This window comes from Grampus griseus (assembly GCF_964374135.1).
Source record: "Grampus griseus genome assembly, chromosome: 2".
NCBI classification, from domain to species: Eukaryota; Metazoa; Chordata; class Mammalia; order Artiodactyla; family Delphinidae; genus Grampus; species Grampus griseus.
Window position 1 is genome coordinate 89,261,936 of NC_139018.1, and position 22,361 is coordinate 89,284,296.

Below are 22,361 nucleotides of genomic sequence, written 5' to 3' on the forward strand. Positions count from 1 at the left end.
ACACTAAATGCAACAACATTCGAATTACAGGGGTCCCAGAAGAAGAGAAAAAAAAAGGGTCTGAGAATATATTTAAAGAGATTATAGTGGAAAACTTCTCTAACATGGGAAAAGAAATAGTCACCCATGTCCAGGAAGCACAGAGACTCACATATATCATAAACTCTAGGAAAAACACACCAAGACACATATTAATCAAACTAACAAAAATTTAATTCAGGCATAAGCAAGGAGAGACCTTCAAGATGGTGGAGGAGTAAGACATGGAGATCACCTTCCTCCCCACAAATACATCAAAAACACATCTACATGTGGAACAACTACTACAGAACACATACTCAATGTGGGCAGAAGACCTCGGACTTCCCAAAAGGCAAGAAACTCCCCCACATACCTGGGTAGGGCAAAAGAAAAAAGAAAAAATAGAGACAAAAGAATCAGGACAGTACCTGCACCTCTGAGAGGGTGCTGTGAAGGAGGAAAAGTTTCCACACACTAGGAAGCCCCTTCAATGGTGGAAATGGTGGGTGGGGGGTTAAGCTTTGGAGCCACAGAGGACAGCATAGCAACAGGGGTGCAGAAGGCAAAGCAGAGAGATTCCCGCACAGAGGATCGGTGCCAACCAGCACTTACCAGCCTGAGGGGCTTGTCTGCTCACCTGCCAGGGAGGACTGGGACTGGGAGCTGAGGCTTGGACTTTGGAGTTCAGATCCCAGGGAGAGGACTGCGGTTTCCTGTGTGAACACAGCCTGAGGGGGGCTAGTGTACTACAACTAACTGGGAGGGAATCTCGGAAAAGGTCTGGAACTGCCTAAGAGTCAAGAGACCACTGTTTCAGGGTGCACGAGAAAAGGGGATTCAGAGCACCACCTAAACAAGCTTCAGAGATGGGCACAAGCTGCAGCTATCAGTGCGGACACCAGAGGTGGGCATGAAACGCTAATGCTGCTGCTGCAGCAACCAAGCAACCAAGAAGCCTGTGTGCAAACACAGGTCACTATCCCCACCTCCCCTCCCGGGAGCCTGTGCAGCTCACCACTGCCAGGATCCCATGATCCAGGGACAACTTCCCGGGGAGAACACATGGCACACCTCAGGCTGTTGCAAAGTCATGATGGCTTCTGCTGCCTCAGGCTTGCCCCACATTCTGTACCCCTCCCTCACCCCGGCCTTAGTGAGCCAGAGCTCACCATCAGCCGCTCCTTTAACCCACACCTGTCTGGGTGAAGAACAGGTGCCAGAGGACGACCTACATGCAGAGGTGGGGCCAAATCCAAAGCTGAACCCCAGGAGCTGTGCAGACAAAGAAGAGAAAGGGAAATTACTCCATGCAGCCTCAGGAGCAGTGGACTAAATCTCTACAATCAACTTGATGTACCCTGCATGTGTGGAATATCTGATTAGTCAGTGAATCATCCCAAAATTGGAGCAATGGACTTTGGGAACAACTGTAGACTTGGGGTTTGCTGTATGCAACTGACTAGTTTCTGATTTTTATGTTTATCTTAGTATAGTTTTAGTGCTTCTTAACACTGATGGATTTCTTTATTGGTTTGGTTTCTCTATTTTTTTCTTACTTTTTAAATTTTAATAAAATTTTTTAAAATAATTTTTTATTTTATTTTATTATTACTTCTTTTCTTTATTTTTTTTCCCTTTTCTTCTGAGCCATGTAGCTGACAGGGTCTTGGTGCTCTGGCAGGGGGTTAGGCCTGAGCCTCTAAGGTGGGAGAGAGGAGTTCAAGACATTGGTCCACCAGGGACCTCCTGGCCGCATGTAATATCAGCTGGCAAGAGCTATCCCAGAGATCTCCATCTCAACGCTAAGACCCACCTCCAATCAATGACCAGCAAGCTCCAGTACTGGACACCCATGTCAGACAATTAGCAAGACAGGAACACAACCACACTAATTAGCAGATAGGCTGCCTAAAATCATATTACATTCACAGACACCCCAAAACACACCAACAGACACGGTCCTGCCCACCAGAAAGACAAGATCCAGCCTCATAAACCAGAACACAGGCACCAGTCCCCTCCACCAGGAAGGCTACACAACCCACTGAACCAACCTTACCAACTGGGGGCAGACACCAAAAACAACGAGAACTATGAACCTGCAGCCTGTGAAAAGGAGACCCCAAACACAGTGAGTTAAGCAAAATGGGAAGACAAAGAAACACACAGCAGATGAAGGAGCAAAGTAAAAACCCACCAGACCTAACAAATGAAGAGGAAATAGGCAGTCTACCTGAAAAAGAATTCAGAATAATGATAGTAAAGATGATCCAAAATCTTGAAAACAGAATAGAGAAAATACAAGAAACATTTAACAAGGGCCTAGAAGAACTAAAGAGAAAACAAACAATGATGAACAACACAATAAATGAAATTAAAAATTCTCTAGAAGGGATAAATAGCAGAATAACTGAGGCAGAAGAACGGATAAGTGACCTGGAAGATAAAATAGTGGAAATAAATACAGCAGAGGAGAATAAAGAAAAAAGAATGAAAAGAACTGAGGACAGTCTCAGAGACCTCTGGGACAACATTAAATGCACCAACATTCGAATTACAGGAGTCCCAAAAGAAGAAGAGAAAAAGAAAGGGACTCAAAAATATTTGAAGAGATTACAGTTGAAAACTTCCATAACATAGGAAAGAAATAGTCAATCAAGTCCAGGAAGTGTAGAGAGTCCCATACAGGAAAAATCCAAGGAGAAACACACCAAGACACATATTAGTCAAACTATCAAAAATTAAATACAAAGAAAACATATTGAAACAGCAAGGGAAAAGCAACAAATAACATACAAGAGAATCCCCATAAGGTTAACAGCTGATTTTTCAGCAAAAACTATGCAGGCCACAAGGGAGTGGTAGGATATACTTAAAGTGATGAAAGAGAAATACCAACAACCAAGATAACTCTACCCAGCAAGGATCTCATTCAGATTCAACAGAGAAATCAAAAACTTTACAGACAAGCAAAAGCTAAGAGAAATCAGCACCATCAAACCAGCTTTAATTAAGAAATGGCAATAGGAACACACATAGCGATAATAACTTCACAGGTGAATTCTATCAAAAATTTACAGAAGAGCTAACACCAAGCCTTCTCAAACTCTTCCAAAAAATTTCAGAGGGAGAAACACTCCCAAATTCATTCTACGAAGCCACCATCACCCTGATACCAAAACCAGAAAAAGATATCACAGAAAAAGAAAATTATAGGCCAATATCACTGATGAACATAGATGCAAAAATCCTGAACAGAATATTAGCAAAGAGAATCCAACAGCACATTAAAAGGATCATACACCATGATCAAGTGGGATTTATCCCAGGGAGGCAAGGATTCTTCAATATATGCAAATCAATCAATGTGATACACCACATTAACAAATAAGGAATAAAAACCACATGATGAACTCACTAGGTGCAGAAAAAGCTGTTGACAAAATTCAACACCCATTTATGATAAAAACTCTCCAGAAAGTGGGCATAGAGGGAAACTACCTCAACATAATAAAAGCCATATATGACAAACCCACAGCAAGCATCATACTCAATGGTGAAAAACTGAAAGCATTTCCTCTAAGATCAGGAACAAGACAAGGATGTCCACTCTTGCCACTGTTATTCAACATAGTTTTGGAAGTCCTAGTTACAACAATCAGAGAAGAAAAAGAAATAAACCAACACAAATTGGAAAAGAAGAAGTAAAAGTATCACTGTTTGCTGATGACATGATACTATACATTGAAAATCCTAAAGATGCCACCAGAAAACTACTAGAACTAATCAATGAATTTGGTAAAGTTGCAGGATACAAAATTAATGCACAGAAATATCTGGCATTCCTATACACCAACAATGAAAAATCAGAAAGAGAAATTAAGGAAACACTTATACTTACCACTGCAAAAAAAGAATAAAATACCTAGGAATAAACCTGCCTAAGTAGGTGAAAGACTTTTACTCAGAAAACTATAAAACACTGATGAAAGAAATCAAAGATGACATAAACAGATATAGAAATATACTATGTTCTTTGATTGGAAGAATTGTGAAAATGACTATACTACACAAAGCAATCTACAGATTCAGTGCAATCCCTATCAAACTACCAATGGCATTCTTCACAGAATTAGAACAAAAATTTCACAATTTGTATGGAAACACAAAAGACCCCGAATAGCCAAAGCAATCTTGAGAAAGAAAAAAGGAGTTGGAGGAATCAGGCTCCCCAACTTCAAACTATACCACGAAGCTACAGTAATCAAGACAGTATTGTACTGGCAAAAACATAAATATAGATCAATGGCACAGGATAGAATGCCCAGAGAGAAACCCATGCACATATGGGCACCTAAGTTATGACAAAGGAGGCAAGAACATACAATGGAGAAACCACAGCCTCTTCAATAAATGATGCTGGGAAAACTGGACCGCTACATGTGAAAGAATGAAATTAGAACACTACCTAACACCATACACAAAAATAAACTCCAAATGGATTAAAGACTTAAATTTAAGACCAGACACTATAAAACTCTTAGAGGAAAACACAGGAAAATCTCTTTGACATAAACCACAGCAAGATCTTTTTTGACCCACCGCCTAGAGTAACAGAAATAAAAACAAAAATAAACAAATGGGACTTAATTAAACGTAAAAGCTTTTGCACAGCAAAGGAAATCATAAACAAGACAAAAAGTCAACTCTCAGAATGGGAGAAAATATTTGAAAATGAAATAACAGACAATGGATTAATCTCCAAAATATACAAACAGCTCATGGAGCTCAATATCAAAAAACAAAGAATCCAGTTAAAAAATGGGTAGGAGACCTAAATAGCCATTTCACCAAGGAAGTCATACAGATGGCTAAGAGGCACATGAAAAGTTGCTCAACATCACTAATTATTAGAGAAATGCAAATCAAAACTACAATGAGGTATCACCTCATGCTAGTCAGAATGGCCATTATCAAAAAACCTAGAAACAATGAATGCTGGAAAGGGTGTGGTGAAAGGGGAATCCTTCTGCATTGTTGGTGGGAATGTAAATTGATACAACCACTATGCAGAACAGTATGGAGGTTCCTTAAAAAACTAAAAATAGAACTACAATATGACCCAGAAATCCCACTACTGGGCATTTACCCTGAGAAAACCATAATTCAAAAAGAGTCATGTACCACAATATTCACTGAAGCACTATTTACAACAGCCAGGACATGTAACCAACCTAAATGTCCATCGACAGATGAATGGATAAAGAAGATCTGGCACATATATATAATGGAATATTACTCAGCCATAAAAAGAAATGAAATTGAATTATTTGCAGTGAAGTGAATGGACCTAAGTTATGTCATACAGAATGAATTAAGTCAGAAAGAGAAAAACAAATACCATATGTTAACGTATATATATCTAATCAAAAAAAAAAGCTACTGATGAAACCAGTTGCAGAGCAGGAATAAAAAGGTAGACGTAGAGAACAGACTTGAAGAAATGGGGTGGGAGGGTGAAGCTGGGGCAAAGTGAGAGTAGCATCGATATATATACACTACTGAATGTAAAAGAGTTGGCTGGCGGGAAGCAGCACAATAGCACTGGGAGATTGGCTCAGTGCTTTGCGATGACCTAGAGGGGTGGGATAGGGCGGATGGGGGGGAGGCTTAAGAGGCAGGGGATATGGGGATATGTGTATGCCTATGGCTGATTTGCTTTTTTGTGTATCAGAAACACAGTATTGTGAAGCAATTATACTCCAATAAAGATTTATTTAAAAAAATTTTTAAATAAATTAAAAAAATAAACTCTCATCAAAGTGTGTTTAGAGGGGAAATATCTCAAGACCTATTTATGACAAGTGCATAGCTAACATCAATGGTGAAAAGTTGAAAGCTTTTCCTCTAAGATCAGGAACAGGACAAGCACACCCATTCTCACCACTTCAATTTAACATAATATCGAAAATCCTAGCCACAGCCATCAGACAAGAAAAAGAAATAATAGGCATCCAAATTGGGAGGGAAGAAGTAAAACAGTCACTATTTGCAGATGGCATGATACTATTTATAGAAAACCTTAAAGTCTCCACGAAGAAACTATTAGAACTAATAAATGAATTTAGTAAAGTTGTGGGATACAATTATATACAGAAATCCATTGCTTTTCTTTACACTAATAATGAACTATCAGAAAATGAAAGCAAGAAGACAATCTCATTTAAAATTGCATCAAAAAGAATAGATATAGAAATAAAGTTAACCAAGGAGGTGAAAGACTCTGAAAACTACATGACAATGATGAAGAAAATTGAAGATGATATAAAGTAATGGAAAGATATCCCATGTTCATGGTTTGGAAGAATTAATATTGTTTAAATGTCCATGCCAAGCAAAGCCATCTACAGTAAGTCCCCTACATATGAACCTTCAAGTTGCAAACTTCCAAAGATGCAAACATGCGTTCACATGTCCAATCACGTAAGTTAGTTCATGTGTCTGGCATACACTGTCACATGCATGCATCCTCTACAAGTGGTTGCGCTTTTGTGTACTTTACTGTGCAGTACTGTATAGAGTACAGTAGTGCAGTATCTTTATTTCAAGCCCAGGATGTCTGGAATCAAGCGTAAAAGCAGCAGTGATGTAGCTGGTACTGCTACCAGTCCCTGTATGCCAGCTGTTGTACTGTACTACTGTACTTTTCAAGGTACTGTACTGTAAGATTTAAAATGTTTACTTTTTTTGTTTTTTATGTATTATTTGTGTGAAAAGTATTACAAACCTATTACAGTACAGTACTATATAGCCAATTGTGTTAGTTTGGTACTTAAGCTAACTTTGTTGAATTTATGAAGAAATTGGACTTACGAATGTGCTCTCTGAACAGAACTCATTTGTATTTAGGGGACTTAGTGTATAAATTTAATGCAATCGCTCTATCAAAATACCCATGATATTTTTCACAGAGCTAGAACAAATAATCCTAAAATTCAGATGGAATCAAAAAGACCCTGAATAGCAAAGGAAATCTTGATAAAAAAGAATAAAGCTGGAGGTATCACAATCCCTGATTTCAGAATATACAAAAGTACAGTCATCAAAACAGTGTGGTACTAGCACAAAAACAGACACATAGATCAATGGAACAGAATACAGAGCCCAGAAATAAATCCATGCACTTACAGTTAATTAATCTACGACAAAGAAGGCAAGAATATACAATGGAGAAAAGACACTCTCTTTAATAAGTGGTGCTGGGAAAACTTGACAGCTACATGTAAAACAATGGGATAAGAATATTCCCTCACATTATATACAAAAATGAATTCAAAATTGCTTAAAGACATAAATGTAAGACATGAAACCATAAAAGTCCTAGAAGAAAACATAGGCATAACACTCTTTGACATAAACTGTAGCAATATTTTTTGGATGTCTCCTAGGGCAAAGGAAACAAAAGCATAAATAAACAAATGGGACCTAAGTAAATTCAAAAGCTTTTGGGACTTCCCTGGTGGTCCAGTGGGTAAGACTCTGCGCTCCCAATGCAGGGGGCCTGGGTTCAATCCCTGGCTGGGGAACTACATCCTGCATCCATGCCACAACTAAGAGTCCACATGATGCAACTAAGAAGTCTGCATGCTGCAACTAAAAATATCCTGCATGCCACAACTAAAGATCCCGCATGTCACAATGAAGATCACGTATGCTGAAACTAAGACCTGGCACAGTCAAATAAATAAATATTAAAAAAAAAACTTTTGCACAGCAAAGGAAAACCATTGACAAAATGAAAAGACAACCTACTGACTGGGAGAAAAATATCTGCAACATCCAAAGCATAAAAACAGATCATACAACTCAATATCAAAAAAAAAAAAACCCCAAACAACCCAATTAAAAATGGACAGATAGGGGCTTCCCTGGTGGCGCAGTGGTTGAGCGTCCGCCTGCCGATGCAGAGGACACGGGTTCGTGCCCCGGTCCGGGAGGATCCCATATGCTGCACAGCGGATGGGCCCGTGAGCCATGGCCGCTGAGCCTGCGCGTCCGGAGTCTGTGCTCCGCAACAGGAGAGGCCGCAGCGGTGAGAGGCACGCGTAACGAAAAAAAAAAAAGGACAGATAAATGTCTGTGCAGCTTATTTTTTCAAGGAAGACATACGAATGACCAACAAGCACATGAAAAGATGCTCAACATCACTAATTATCAGAGAAGTTCAAATTAAAACCACAATGACCACCTAGAGAGGTGGGATAGGGAGCGTGGGAGGGAGACACAAGAGGGAGGAGATATGGGGATGTATGTATATGCATAGCTGATTCACTTTGTTATACAGAAGAAACAAACACACCATTGTAAAGCAATTATACTACAATAAAGATGCTTTTTAAAAAAACACAATGAGATGTTACCTCACATCTATAAGAATGTCCATCATCAAAAAGACCACAAATAACATATGTTGGTGAAGATATGGAGAAAAGGGAACCTTTGAACACCATTGGTGGGAATGTATACACTGGTGCAGCCAGTGTGGAAAACAGTATGGAGGTTCCTCAAGAAACTAAAAATAGAACTACTATATGATCCAGCATTTCCACTCTTTGATATATATCTGAAAAATACGAAAACACTGATTTGAAAAGATACATGCACCCCAATGTTCATAGCAGCTTTATTTACAATAGCCAAGACATGGAAGCAACCTAAGCATCCATCAGCAGATGAATGGATAAATACAATGGGTACTCAGCCATAAAAAGAATGAAATTTTGCCATTTGGAACAACATGGGTAGACCTGGAGGGCATTGTGCATAGTGAAATAAGTCAGACAGAGAAAGATAAATACTGTATATTATCATTTATATGTGGAATGTAAAATATAAAACAAACTAGTAAATATAACAAAACAGAAACAGACTCACAGATATAGAGAACAAACTAGTGGATACCAGTGGGGAGAGGGAATTGGTGAGAGTCAAAATAGGGGTAGGGGATTAAGGGGTACAGATTACTATGTGTAAAATAAGCTACAAAGATATATTGTACAGCACAGGGAATACACCTAATATAACAACTTTCAGTTGAGTATAACTATAAAAATATTGAATAACTATGTTGTACACCTGAAACTAATATTGTAAATCAACTGTATTTCAAGAAAAGAAAAAAAGTTAGTGACTTCAAACAATAAAAAATAAGATCAACAATAGATTAATTGTCATATCAAGGAATTGTGGTAGGTGGCTGATGGAGATGAAAGGGGGATGGGAAAATGCCTTCCTAAGCCTGTTCTGTGACTATTACCAGTTCTGTGACTATTACCAGTCTGCAGAACTATCTTGAGATGGGGGAATAAAAAATCTATTTTTACTGTGTTTCTGTCGAATGTTTTCCTCTCAGGAGAAAAAAAGTGAGATGAATAAATTTTATAACAGAGTCAGATGCTCACTTAAGTTTATGCACAAAGAGAAGTGTGCTGAGCCAAAATGGAGTAAAGAGGGACCAGTTTCAGACATTGGACTTTAAGCAGCCCAGGGCAGTGGCCACTGAGAGGAGAAACAAATAATGTATGTCCTAAGATTATTCCTACCTTACTTCCTAGAGTCTCCAGGTGGCACGTCAGGAAAAAAAATACACACACACACATATATATATACATACACAAACACACATATACACACAGAGAGAGAGAGAGAGAGAGAGAGTCCAACAGCCTTCTTGGGTGAGAGGATGGGGCTAGGATTCCCAGGAAATAAAGCAGCTACACTACACTTAAAGAGGGCAGAGTAAGAAAGGGGAGATAGATACATGGAGAGAGTAGATACAAGTATTTCTCCAAAGAAGACATACAGATGGCCAACAGGCACATGAAAAAATGCTCAACATTCCTAATTATTAGAGAAATGCAAATCAAAACTACAATGAGGTATCACCTCACTCCAGTCAGAATGGTCATAATCAAAGAGTCTACAAATAATAAATGCCAGAGAGGGTGTAAAGAAAAAGGAATCCTCTTCACTGTTGGTAGGAATGTAAACTGGTAAAGTCACTATGGAGAACAGTATGGAGGTTCCTTAAAAAACTAAATACAGAGTTACCATATGATCCTACAATCCTGCTCCTGGGCATATATATGGAGAAAACTGTAATTCAAAAAGACACATGCACACCCACGTTCACTGCAGCACTACTTACAATAGCCAAGACATGGAAGCAACCTAAATGTCCATTGACAGGTGAATGGATAAAGAAGGTGTGGTGTATATATACAATGGAATATCACTCAGCCATAAAAAAGAATGAAATAATTCCATTTCCAGCAACATCGATGGACCTAGAGATTATCATACGAAGTGAAGTAAGCCAGACAGAGAAAGACAAATATCAAGTGATATTGCTTATATGTGGAATTTTTTAAAAAAGATACAAATGAACTTATTTACAAAACAGAAACAGACCCAGATAGAAAAAGTCTTATGGTTCCCAAAGGGGAAAGTGGGGGCAAGGGATAAATTAGGAGTTTGAGTTTAACATATACACACTACTATATATAAAATATATAACCAACAAGGACCTACTGTATATAGCACAGGGAACTATACTCAATATTTTATAATAACCTATAAGGGAAAAGAATTAGGAAAAGAATATATAAGAATATATATGTGTATGTGTGTGTGTGTGTGTGTGTATGTGTGTATATATATACATATATATGTAATATGTTTAACTGAATCACTGTGAGTACACCTGAAACTAACACAACATGTAAATCAATTATAGTTCAATAAAAATAAATAAATAAATAAAAGAAAAAGCAAACACAAAACAATAACAACAAAAGTAGCCAGATAAAAAAGGCACAGTAGATATAAACAGAGATATGAATGAAAGCAGGCTTCCTGTCTGAAAAAAAGTTAATCAGGAGACAAAAGAATAGTGTCCTGAAGTATTGGGAAAAGAAAATGACCATATTAAAATTCTATACCTAGCAAAAATGTATTTTAGACAGAAAGGTGAAATAAAAGTTTTTTCCACACACATTTAAAAAAATAATAATACATGCTAAACAGAATTCACCACTAGTCATTATGTACTATAAGATGTGTAAAAGAAGTCCTTCAAGCATAAGGGAAATGATACCAGATAGAAATCTGGATCTCTTTAAACAAATGAAGAGCACTGAAAATGCTAAATGTGTGGGTATACATACATACATATATATATATATATATATATATATATATATATATATATCTCCCATGTTTTTCTTATTTTTAAATCTCTTTATTAGGGAATTGCCTATTTAAAGCAAATCAATAGCTTTGTATTGTGGTGTTTATAACATATGTAGAAATAAAATATATTTCAACAATAGCCCAAATTCTAGGGAGAGGGAAATGAAAGTATATTGCTATAAGTAATATGATACTACTTCACATACAGGTACACCATATGATAAATCTGTATATTATGAAACTTAAAGCAATCAAACAGAAACCAAAATCAGAATTATAGCTTTGAAACTAACAAAAGCAAAAAGACCAAAAGAAGGCAGAAAAAGAGGAAAAAAGAAACAGAACAGATGGAAAACGTAGAAAATAGCTAACAAGATGGTAGATTTAAGCATGACTGTCAAAATAATCATGTTAAATAAATGGTCTAAACTCCCCAAGTGAAAAGTGGGGATTATTATATTGGATAAAAAAGCAAGACTCAATTACATGTTGCAAATGAGAAACTCACTTTGGATATAAAGGCAAAATAGGTTAAAAGTAAAAGATAAAGCTATTCCATGCTAACTCTAATCAAAAGAAAGCTCAAGTGGCTATGTTAATATCAGGCAGAATAGATTTTATAGAAAATAATATTACCAGAGGTAAAGAGTGCTTTTTCAAAATGACAAAAGGACCAACTAATCAAGAATACATAACAATCCTAGATGTGTACGCACCTAATAACAGAGATTGAAAACATGAAAGAAAATCTGGTAGTATTATAAGGAACAATAGGCAAATTCATGATTAGAGTAAAATATTATACACTCTTCTCTCAATAATTTATAGAACAAGTAGGCAGAAAATCATTCAGGATATAGGTTTGAAGAACACTATTAACCAACTACAGCTAATTAAAATTTATAGAACATTCCACTTAAAACATCTGAATAAATATGCTACAAGTCTACTTGGAGCATTTATCTAGACAAACCTTATTCTGAGCCATAAAACAAGTTTCAATAAATTTAAAAGAATTCAATTCATAGAAACTCTGTTCTCTGACTACAAGGGAATTAAATAAGAAGTTAATAACAAAGACATCTAGATAATCTACAACTATTTGGAAATAAAATAAAATACTTCTAAATACCTCCTACTTCAAATAAGAAATCAAAAGAGCAATTAAAAAGTATTTTGAACAGAAGATAAATGACAACATAATATATTAAAATGTATACAAGACATCTAAAGCAGTACAGAAATTTATGACACTAAATATACTCACATAGGAAAGGAAATGTCTCAAAGCAATGACTTTAGCTTCCCCCTTAAGAAAATAAAAAAGAAGAAAAAATTAAGCTCAATGTAAGCAGAAGGAAGGACATAATAAAGGTAGGCGTAGAAATTAATTAAATAAAAATGTAGACAAAATCAATGAAGCCAAAAGCTGGTTCTTTGAGAAATTCAATAAAATGATAAATCTCTAGTCAGACTGATCAGGGAACAAATAGTTATATGCATCCATGTATTTCTACATATATACATGAGAGAGAAAGAGAAGTAAAAAATGACCTTTATCAGGAGAGAGAGGGTAACATCTATAAATATTCTACAGATACTAAAGAGGTAGTAAGAGAATATTATGAACCACTTAATGCCAATAAATTCAATAACTTTAATGAAATGTACAACTTCACTGAAAGACACAAAATACCAAAGGTTATTCATGAAGAAATAGATTACTTCTATGGTCTTACATGTATAAAAGTAATGGAATTTATAGCTAAACACTTCCCACAAAGAAAACTCCATACCCAGATGGCTTTACTGGCGAATTCTACCAAACATTTCAGGAAGAAATAGTACCAACGTTACACAAATTCCTCAGAAAAGTAAAGAGGAGGGCATACTTTCCAACTAATTCTGTGAGACAACATTACCATGATACCAAAAGAACAGAAGGCATTATTAAAAAAGGAAACTAAAAACTAATATCTCTTATGAACATAAATGTAAAAATTGACAAAATTTTAGTAAATCTAATCCTGCAATATGTGAAAATGATAATACATCATAATCAATGAGCTTTATCCATGAAACTCATGGTTACTTTAACATTCAAAAATAAATCAAGGGGACTTACATTTTCAGCTCTGACACATAAAGAGCTTGGAAATCATCATTCTTGTCTTTTCAATAAGAAAAAGCTGAACAAACTGAAAATTAATGACTTTTCTTGGATCATTCAGAGAATCGAGCTCTCAGGGCAAACTGCATCCTGAAATCTGGAGACAGGTGAATACAGAGAATCACAGCTGAGACCAGCCTAAATGGAACAGGAGCTGCTGGTATAATAAACTGGTAAGAACACTTAAATGGTAACTTCGATGAACTGCTGGAGGCTAAGTGTGGTCTAGTATGAGAGTGAGAAATTTCTGGGGGCAGCAGAAGTGCCATACTTTTGTGGATTTTACTTGGACATAATCAGGTACTCATGGTAAAGAACCACAAAAAAACACTCACGTTTCTGTCAGGGAAGGGAAAAAGGACCAGAAAATTCTCTATTAGAAAGGTCTGCTCAATAAAGGAAAACACTACCAGAACCTTATCTGAGGTGTGGAAATAAAAATCACTCAATTCCAGCCACCTATAAGCCTTTCTATCTCACTTAAGAAAAAGAAAAGCTGAGAAAATACTTGTGAATATCACACCCAGTGACACAGGCCCACTTAAAGACTGAGACTTAATTACAGGATTATAGACTGCTTCACCTTACCATCACAACAATAGGCCTCCAGTATAATAATAGTGGATTAGAGTGAAAGAGTTCCAAGGCTCAGACTCTACTTAAGAGAGAATTTTTAGGGAAGCCCAAAGACAGAAGTGCAGCAAATAACAAAAACACCAGAAGAAATAAAGTCTCTGGCATCTCATACAGAACAGACTTGTGGTTGCCAAGGGGGAGGCGGGGTGGGGGAGGGATGAAGTGGGAGTTTGGGGTTAGCAGATGCAAACTATTATATATAGAAAGGATAAACAAGGTCCTACTGGGTAGTACAGGGATCTATATTCAATATCCTGAGATAAACCATAATGGAAAAGAATATTTTAAAAATGTATGTATAACTGAATCACTTTGCTGTACAGAAGAAATTAAAACAACATTGTAAATCAAATATACTTCAATTAAAAACGTCTCTGGCATCTACAGCTATAGCAGACATTAGACAAAACCTATCTCCTATCCAGATTAACTTAAGATATGACACTAAATGCCTATTTATTTCAGATCCTATTATGTGATACATAGTGTATAAATTACAGGCATGCTAAAAGGCAAGCAAAAACATAGCCTGGAGAGACAAATCAAATATATCAGCATCAGATATGGCACAGAGTTTAGAATTATCAGATAATTTAAAATAACTATAATTACTAGGTTAAGAATTCTAATGATAAAGTAGACAACATGCCAGAGCAGATGAGTAATATAAGCAGAGAGATGAAAACACTAGAAAGAATCAAAAGGAAATTCTAGAAATAAAAAAAACTAACAGAAATGAAAAATCTTTTTGATAGGATTATCAGTAGACAGACATGGTCAAAGAAAGAACCAGTGAGTTTGAGGAAAATGTCAGTAGAAACTTTAGCACAGAAAACACAAAGCAGGATAAAAAACGAAAATTCCACACCTAGGCATATCATATTCAAATTGCAGAAAACCAAAGAAAAAGAGAAAATCTTGAAAGCAGCTAGGGGTTTCGCCTTAACTCTAGAAAAACAAAGATGAAAACGATACCAGACTTCTCATCAGTAATCATGCAAGCAAAAAGAGAATAGAGTAAAATACTTAAAATGCTGAAAGAAAAATACACCAACATGAAATTCTATATTAAATCAAAACTGTCCTTCGAAAGTAAAGGAAAAATAAAGACTCTATCAAACACAACTTGAAGGAATTTATTGCCACCAGATCTGCCCTGCAAGAAATACTAAAAGTAGTGCTTCAGGGAGATGGAAAATAATATAGGTTAGAAACTTGGATCTACATAAAGAAAGGAAAGACATCTAGGAAGGAATAAATTAAGGTAAAATAAAATCTTTTCTTTTTCTTATTCCCCAATGATCAAATGTTCAGAGTAATAATAGTAACAATGTATTGGGCCATCATAGTATATAGATAAATGGAATGAATGACAGCAATGTTATAAGTATAGGGAATTCAAGGGACTCCAGGTCTGATCTAGGAAAATAATATGACCATGAAGGGCTATCACTTATATAAGCTTTAATGGGTGACACCTTGACAGGTTTGAATATGAAGAAAGTCTCTTATATCAAGAGACTGTTCAGAGATTGTAACATAGGAGTCATTACTTAGGAGAGGAGGGGACAAAGGAGAACTGGAGAGGGGATTAACTGTTTGGGTGATGTTACTAAGCAGCAAGGAAGGGAGGCTCTAGGTCAGAGAAATCTAAAATGTCTGGCAGCTTTGGGTCTCAAAACAAGTCTCTATTTTATCACTAACCAACAGATGTGGGTGAGGTTTCATGGGATATACAAAGTAGTCAGTCTCTAAATGTCTAAAAATCTGCTTACATAATTGCATATGTAAAAATTTGAGTTTGGCACCTGTGGGCTTTTAAGCTAATGAATCTCAGCATGCAGTGAAAAATAAACAATTTTAGAGGACATTTCACAGAGGCCATCTTTGACTTATTTATATAACAGTGAGAGATGGAAGGCAGGAATTAGGAATGCTCCAGAATAAGGTACCTGTACTACCTGTGAAGTTGTATAGTGTTTTTTGAGAGTGACCTTAAATTATTCGCAAATATATGTAGCAAACTCCAGGACAACCACTAATTTAAAAAATATACAATTGATATGCTAAGAGAAGAGAGAAAATGGATTCATATAATATGCTCAATTAAAGTCAGAAAAGGCAAAAAATGAGGGGAAGAAAAAAAGAAACACAGAGTAAGTACAACAAATAGAAAACAGTTATAAATGCGGTAAATATTAAAACAATGATATCAGTAATCACTAAATATGAATGGTCTATACATGAACTAAAAGACAGAGATTGTCAGAATGGATAAACAAAGCAAGATCTAAATATATGTTGTTTATGAGAAACCTGTTTTGAATCTAAAATCACAGATAAATTAAAAGTAAAGGGATGGAGAAACATATTCTAATACTAATCAAAGAAAGCTGGAGTAGCTATATTAATCTCATACAAAGCGGACTTCAGAACAGGAAAATTATCAGAGATAAAGAAGATAATTATAAAGGAGTCGATTCTCTTAGGAGATATAACAATCCTTAATATTTTGGCACCAAACAATAGTGTGTCAAAATATGGGAAGCAAAAACTGATTTGCAATGAAAAATAAACAAATCCACTATTATACATGGGGACCTCTATAAAGTCTTTAAACAATCAATAGCTCATGTCTAACTTCCACCTTAGGAAACTAGAGAAAGAAGAGAAATTTAAGCCTAAAGCAAGCAGAAGAAAATAATAGAAATTATAGCAGAAATCAGTGAAGTTGAAAACAGGAAATGGATTCACTGGAGTGAATCAACAGAACCAAAATGCCAGCTATTTAGAATGATAAATAAAATTGATTAATTTCTAGCCAGATTAACCAAGAAAAAAATAGAGGACACAATTTACCTATCTTAGAAATGAAAGAGGTATCCTTACTACTGATTCCTTAGATATCAAAAGGATAATATATGAACATTATGAAAAATTTTATGCCTACAGTTTTGATAACAAATGAAATGTATCATTTAAAAGACACAGACTACAAAAAGTCACATGAGGAAAAACAGATAGTCCAAATAGGTCTATATCCATTAAATACGTTGAATCAATAATTAATAATATTTCAAAAAAGAAAACACCAGGTTTAGATGGTTTTAATGGTGAGTTCTACCAAAGATGTAAAGAACTGATACCAATTCTCTTCAATATCAAGAAAAAAGAAGCAGCAGAACACTTCCTAACTCATTTTATACAGTCAACATTACCCTAACAAAACCAGATAAAGACATTACAAGGAAGGAAAACTACAGGGCAATTTCTCTCATGGTCATAGATGGTACAATCCTCAAGAGAATATTAGCAAACCAAATCCAACAACGTATAAAGAATTATGTAACAGTACCAAGTGGGATTTATTCCAGGTAGGCAAAGCTGGTTCAACACTTGAACATCAATGTAATCCTTCACATCAACAGGGATTAATCATGATAATATCAAAATCCTAACAAGATATTTTATGAATATTGAAAGACTGATTCTAAAGTTTTAGGGAAGGCAAAAGACTTAGAATGGTCAAAATACTAAAGAACAAAGTTGGAGGACTGACACTTCAAGTCTTACTATAAAGCCACAGTTATGAAGATAGAGTGGTATTATAAAAAAAAAAAAACCTTATAAATCAGTGAACTAGTCTCTTGAAGATGGCAGCGAAGGAGGACATAGAGTTTGTGTCTCCCCCCAACTAGGGTACCTGCCGGATGCTGGTGGGGGATCTCGACGACCAAGAAGATGGGAGGAACCCCTGAATGACAAGGTAGGATGTGGGGGGGAGTGAGGGGGGAGGAGAAGTAGAGGTCAGACAGGACTGATGCCCTAGGGGTGGCTGGGAGGGGGGAGGGGTTCCCATGCCTGGAGGGACCCTTGGGGCCTTGGAGGATGAGGAGGGAGTGCACATGGTGTTTCCTCTCCCAGTTGGGCCCTAGGAAGACTGCTGGGCTCCCAGGCAGGGTCCACCACCCTCTGAGGCCCACTCTGGGCCATGTTGGTCCTAGGGGCATAGGAGGGAGGTGGGGGGGAGAAGAGGAGAGGTGGACGGGAGGGGCCCTCCAAGACCAGAGGATCAGGGGAGGCACAGTGGGTATTTCCCCCATCCACCTGGGCCCTGGAAAGCCTGCTGGGCTCCCGTGCCTAGTTCACTGTTCTCTGGGGCCCCATCTGGCCTTGTGGGTCCTGGGGATGTGGGAGAGAGTGAGGACGGGGGAAGAGGAGGAAAGGCAGAAGGGGGGGAGCCCTCCAGGACCAATGCATCAGGGGAGGCATGGTGGGTGTTTCCCACACACATTCAGCCCCAGGAAGCCCATTGGGCTTCTGGGTCTGGTCCTCTGCTGTCCAGCGCCCCCTCTGGCCACATGGGTCCTAGGGTCATGGTAGGGGGGAGAAGAAGAGAGGACAATGGGGAGGGGCCCTCCGAGATCAGAGGATCAGGGGGGAACATGCCTAGCATTTCCCCTGCCCACTCGGGCCCAGTAAGCCTGCTGGGGACCTGACCTGGTGCTCTGCCCTCTAAGGCCAGAGGCACTCCTGGGCCCCTCCTGCTGTGTTGAGGATAAGCCTCACCCCTCATGCCCCCAGGGCATTTTCCAGCCCTGTGGGTCCTAAGCATAGGCTCCGCCCACCACCTAAACCCCAACCCTGCCTAAGCCCTGCCCCTCACAGCCAAGAACTTTTCCAGCTTTTTTTTTTTCTCCTCTTTTTTACTACTGTGGGTTTGTTTTACCTTCCAGTTGTGGTTTCATCTATATTTTTACTTATTATTTCCCACATATCTGTTATTTTTCTAATCTTATTTTATTTTTTACTCTTTGTTATTGTTCTGCTCCTTTTTTTCTTTTTTTTTTTTTTCCTGCCTCACACAGCTTGCAGGATCTTGGTTCACAAGCTGGTGGTCAGGAATGAGCTCCTGTGGTGGCAGATCCGAGTCTGAACCACTGGACTAACAGAGAACCTCAGACCCCAGGGAATAATTATTGGAGTGAGGTCTCCCAGAGGTTCTCATCTTGGCACCAAGACCCAGTGCTATGCTGGAAGCCTCAGGTCAAACAACCAGTAATACAGGAACACAAACCCACCCATCAAAAAAAAAGACAACAAAAAAATATGTCACAGATGAAGGACCAAGGTGAAAACCTACAAGGCCAAATAAATGAAGAGGAAATAGGCAACCTACTGAAAAAGAATTCAGAGTAACGATAGTAATGATGATCCAGAATCTCGGAAATAGAATGGAGACATGGATTGAGAAAATACAAAAAATGTTTAACAAGCTCTAGAAGAACTAAAGAACAAAAAAATATAGATGAGCAACACAATAACTGAAATGCGAAACACAACAGAAGGAAACAATAACAGAATAACTGAGGCACAAGGACGAATAAGTGAGCTGGAAGACAGAAGGGTGAAAATAACTGCCAAGGATGAGAATAAAGAAAAGAATGAAAGGAATTGAAGACAATCTCAAAGACCTCTGGGACAACACAAAACGCAACAACATTCGAATTATAGGGGTCCAGGAAGAAGTAGAGAAAAAGAAAGGGTCTGAGAAAATATTCAAAGAGATTATAGTGGAAAACTTCCCTAACATGGGAAAGGAAATAGCCACGCAAGTCCAGGAAGTGCAGAGAGTCCCATACAGGACAAACCCTAGGAGAAACACACCAAGACAATATTAATCAAAATAACAAAAATTAAATTAAAAGAAAAAATATTAAAAGCAACAATGGAAAAGCAAAAAATAATATACAAAGGAATTCTCATAAGGTTACCAGCTGATTTTTCAGCGGAAACTCCTCAGGCCAGAAGGGAGTGGCAGGATATACATAAAGTGAAGAAAAAGAAAAACCTACAAGCAAGATTACTCTACTCAGCAAGGATCTCACTCAGATTCGATGGAGAAATCAAAAGCTTTACAGACCAGCAAAAGCCAAGAGAATTCAGCACCACCAAACCAGCTTTACAACAAATGCTAAAGGAACTTCTCTAGGTGGGAAACACAAGAGAAAAAAGACCCACAAAAACAAACACAAAATATTAAGAAAATGGTAATAGGAATATACATATCAATAATAATCTTGAATGTAATTGGATTAAATGCTCCAACCAAAAGACACAGACTGGTAGAATGGATACAAAAAGAAGACCCATATATATGCTGTCTACAAGAGACCCACTAGACCTAGGGACACATACAGACTGAAAGTGAAGTGATGGAAAAAGGTATTCCATAAAAATTGAAATCAAAAGAAAGCTGGAGTAGCAATACTCATATCAGATAAAATAGACTTTAAAATAAAGACTGCTACAAGATATAAGGAAGGACACTACATAGTGATCAAGGGATCAATCCAAGAAGATGATGTAACAATTATAAATATTTATGTACCCAACATAGGAGCACCTCGATACATAAGGCAAATGATAACATCCATAAAAAGGGAAATTGACAGTAACACAATAATAGTAGACGACTTTAAAACCTCACTTACACCAAGGGACAGATCATCCAAACAGAAAATAAATAAGGAAACACAAGCTTTAAATGACAAAACAGACCAGATAGATCTAACTGATATTTACAGGATATTCTACTCAAAAGTGGCAGCATACACTTTCTTTTCAAGTGCACACGGATATTCTCCAGGATAGATCACATCTGGAGTCACAAATCAAGCCTTGAAAAATTTAAGAAAATTGAAATTGTATCGAGCATCTTTTCTGACCACAACGCTATGAGACTGGAAATCAATTACAGGAAAAAAACAGTAAAAGCACAAACACATGGAGGCTGAACAGTGTGCTACTAAATAACCAAGAGATCAACGAAGAAATCAAAGGACAAATTAAAAAAATCTAGAAACAAATGACAACAAAAACACGATGACCCAAAACCTATGGGACACAGCAAAAGCAGTTGTAAGAGGGAAGTTTATACCAATTCAATCTCACCTCAAGAAACAAGAAAATTCTCAAATAAACAATCTAACCTTACACCGAAAGCAGCAAGTGAAAGAAGAACAAAGAAAACCTGACTTCAGTAGAAGGAAAGAAATCATAAAGATCAAAACAGAAATAAATGAAATAGAAACGAAGAAAACAATAGCAAAGATCAATAAAACTAAAAGTTGGTTCTTTGAAAAGATAAACAAAATTGATAAAGCTTTAGCCAGACTCATCAAGAAAAAAAAGGGAGAGGATGAGAGAAGAATGGTTCAAGATGGCGGAGTAGAAGGACGTGTGCTCACTCCCTCTTGCAAGAGCACCGGAATCACAACTAACTGCTGAACAATCATAGACAGGAAGACACTGGAACTCACCAAAAAGGATACATCACATCCAAAGACAAAAGAGAGGCCGCAATGAGATGGTAGGAGGGGCACAATCACAATAAAATCAAATTCCATAACCTCTGGATGCCTGACTCAAAAACTAGAGAACACATACCACAGAAGCCCACCCACTGGAGTGAAGGTTCTGAGCCCCATATCAGGCTTCCCAAACTGCTGGTGTGGCAACAGGAGGAGGAATTCCTAGAGAAGAAGACTTTGAAGGCTAGTGGGGTGTGATTGCAGGACTTCAACAGGACTGGGGGGAACAGAGACTCCGTTCTTGCAGGGCACACACACAAAGTAGTGTGTGCATCAGGACCCAGGAGAAAAAGCAGTGACCTCATTGGAGACTGAACCAGACCCACCTGCTAGTGTTGCAGGGTCTCCTGCAGAGGCAGGGGGTGGCTGCAGCTCACGGTGGGAACAAGGACACTGGTAACAGAAGTTCTGGGAAGTACTCATTAGTGTGAGCCCTCCTAGAATCAGCCATTAGCCCCACCAAAGAGCCCAGGTAGGCTCCAGTGCTGGGTCTCTTCAGGTCAAAAAACCAACAGGGAAGGAACCCAGCCCCACCTATCAGCAGACAAGCAGATAAAAGTTTTACTGAGCTCTGCCCACCAGATCAACACCCAGCTCTACCCATCACCAGTCTTTCTCTTCAGGAAGCTTGCACAAGTCTCTTAGATAGGCACATCCACGAGAGGGCAGACAGCAGAAGCAAGAAGAAGTATAATTCTGCAGCCTGTGGAATGAAAACCACATTCACAGAAAGATAGACAAAAGGAAAAGGCAGAGGACTATGTACCAGATGAAGGAACAACATAAAACCCCAGAAAAACAACTACATGAAGTGGAGATAGGCAACCTTCCTGAAAAAGAATCCAGAATAATGATAGTGAAGATGATCGAGGACCTCAAAAAGAGAATGGAGGCAAAGATCAAGAAGATGC